The 3,007-nt window shown below is 47.0% G+C and overlaps 1 protein-coding gene across 1 annotated transcript in view; it reads left to right on the plus strand.

The window, feature by feature from the left end:
• LOC113485435 (protocadherin beta-6-like) overlaps window positions 1-3,007 on the plus strand; it is an 18,005-nt gene that overhangs the window by 1,808 nt on the left and 13,190 nt on the right. The window lies entirely within an intron of this gene.

Here is a 3,007-nt window from a genome sequence, read left to right on the forward strand (position 1 = left end):
GGTGGGGGGAGAGAGGGGCGATCACCCCTGATAGTGCGGACTATCGATATTGAGGAGCTAGTGGTGGAGAAGCTACTGGGGCCGGAGGAGAGGGTAGAAAGGGTCTCCGAGCCGCTGGTGGGGGCGTCCCAGGAGGATCTGGCACGGCTCAGCTGCTCCCCAAGTGCTGACTAACCGCGCCTCTCTGCATCCAGCTCTATGCCCCGAGTATTCGCGTTAGATCAAGTCTTTGTCACCGCAAAGCGGGTCTGCTGGACCCTCAGAATATGAAAATTAGGGGTATGGATGTGTGAGACTCATAGTGGGTCCTGTCCACGCACTGTGTAGAACCCGTAGGGACCCAGAGCAGGAAGGGACACACCGCTCCAAGGGAAACGTCCTCCCGGAGGCAGCAGCACCAGGAATGTAGCGGTCCTGTCCAGCGTCTAACCAGGACTGCGGGGACAAGGATGAAAAGGGGTGTCACATCACTGATGGTGTCCCCTGCACTGCTGTTTAGGAGCTGGTGCTCAACGCTGCCACGTACCGTTCACCAGGCAGTGCTGAACTCAAGCTGCTGGAGGCCATGGAGGTGGGGACCTCTGCCATTACATTCCCTTATATTTTTGTGACTTGCATGAACAGTATTGGCCAGAAAAATGTGGTTATCGGGGCTTTATAAAGCACCGTCCCAGTCACTTCCTGGCCCAGCCTGGTGCTCCAGGACAGCACCAGAGATTCTCTTTTCAGTGCTGCTGTGAACTTAAAGCGAGTCGCCCTTTAAGCTCTGGCTGTTCAAAGAGCATGGGGAAAACACCTTCCCTCCTCATGGGGTTACTAGTTCCCGGGGGCCATTTAGGACTTCTTAAGATGCTGGATGATGAACATACATGAGGCTGAAGACCCACAAACACCATCTTACAGTCACCCCACAACATTTTCGTATTTCATAACCATTGATGACTTGGACTTACTTTACTGCAGTTTGTCAGAACTGCAGACACAGTAGCCTCAGGGGAGATGAGGACCCATCTTGACACATCAACATTAAAATCACATTTGCTGTTTCTGAGAAAGTGGTTTTAGTTTGGGCTCTTACCATGTTAAATTACTTCTCCAGACTCATAAAGGTTTTGTAGTAGTGCCTTTGTGATATTCACAGTAGAGGATGGTTTCTGAGGTAAAATTTTCTCCATTCAGGTGAGAGACCAACCTCTTCTTTGGCTCTGGGTAGAGATGAGTGGTGTCACCCACTCACTGATGTAAGATGTGCTCTCTAAGCTTCTCTCTTCTCTTACCTTCAACACCCAAATGACAACCTCCACTCTCTGTTCTTTGCAGGGCAGAGCTCCCCTTTCTGAAGACACGGGCCCCAGACCTGAGGAAGCAGCTTGCACAGCAAACAGGGGGATGAAGGTAAATGTCAATTGTGATCAAAACCCTTGGCTCACCCATCAGTAAGTGAAGAGAAAGACAAACATGTCTGTCCTCAATGGCTAATGGCCTCACGGGGAAAAGAGAACGGAGAGACCAGACATGCACCAAAAAAGTACCAGGGAGGTACAAGACTTGTCTGAGAGAGAGCAAAACCACTCTCCTCTTGAGCAGTAATTTATCCATGTAGGTATTCTGTAATGGTGATATGGATGGAGGAGGTGGAATGTGTTGCATGTTGATTACACTGAGACTTGATGTATAATTGTGAGAATGCTACTGCTTCTGAATTTTAGGGGAAATACTGAAAACAGGAAGCAGATCTTAAAAATAAGTTTTCCCTACATCACCTTTTCTGTGTTTTGATATTTTTTTCCCATATGAAGAGGGCTCTGTAATAATGTCTTAAATTTTCTGCAGTCTGTTCAATACTAGACCAAACAGATATTAAGCAAAATTAAGTGGTGCTTGCAAAAGAATTCCTTAATAACAACCTGTCACTGATTACAGTAGAAATGGCTGACAGCTCACATATTTGACCAGGAGTTTATAGGTTCTCCATACTGTAAAGAGTGGGCTTTGAGCTTTTTTTTTTTTTTTGTAATGTAAAGTTGAAATTATTATTTTTTTTTAATATAAGGTCGTAGATAATTAAAAGTACTCTTTGTAGTTTTACAGTAAAATAGGCTAAAACATTCACAATAAACCTAAGGCACTGTAGAATATAGGGCGTCAAGAAGCTTTGTTTTCATTAATCGGTAATGATCTATAAAGTAATGTGATATTTCCTGTCACTCACACATTTTTAAGTATCAAATGCCTGATGACAGAAAACAATAAAACCTACTTGGAACTCCCTCGCGTGAGTGTGCTCTCTTGGAGATCACTTGTTGAAATCATCACCTAGGAAATACCCACCCAAGAACTGGATTTCGGGGATAAATCCGTGCATTTGGAGTGGATTTTATGCAGGGGAAATCAGAGTGACTCGGAAACTAGGCCTTTCTCAAAAACCCGAGCAAGGTGGAGGGGGCTTTCCTGAGCTAAGCTGAGGTCCCAGAGTTGCTGCCCCCAGCCCCTTTGCTAGGACTGCCTGAGACTGCCTGAGAGGTCATGAATGGGGGAACAATCTCGGTCCGTTCCAGAAACCCGCCTGAGAATTACTACTGGGAACCACATGGCGACCGCTGCCATGGTTCGTGGACCAGCTCACTCTGGATGCTGGACACCCGTAACAATAGCAAACGCTTTAGCAATACAGCCTAGAAGGTTTTTTTTTCACCGTGCATAAACAGTTCAAACTGTTGTAGGGAGCGACCTTACGAAAACCAGCTTTAAATAAATCTCGTTTTCAAATAAAGGCAAACAGAAACATTGGTCGTTCAAATGGTCGTCATACTTTGAACAGTTGCATGGGCAGTTAAAACTCTATGCCCTGACCTCGGAACAGAGAAAGACAGTGATTTCTCTGTTCTACAGTCTTCGCGCTGGGAAATCTCCGCGTCCTTTCGCAAGGCGGCCGCCTGGTGCCGCTGCTGACCGCGGATCCTCCGCGCCGCTCCTGGATGCACCGTCCCCGGGGCCCGGCCGGGCG

This window comes from Athene cunicularia (assembly GCF_003259725.1).
Source record: "Athene cunicularia isolate RWA chromosome 13 unlocalized genomic scaffold, athCun1 chr13_part1, whole genome shotgun sequence".
Lineage (NCBI taxonomy): Eukaryota > Metazoa > Chordata > Aves > Strigiformes > Strigidae > Athene > Athene cunicularia.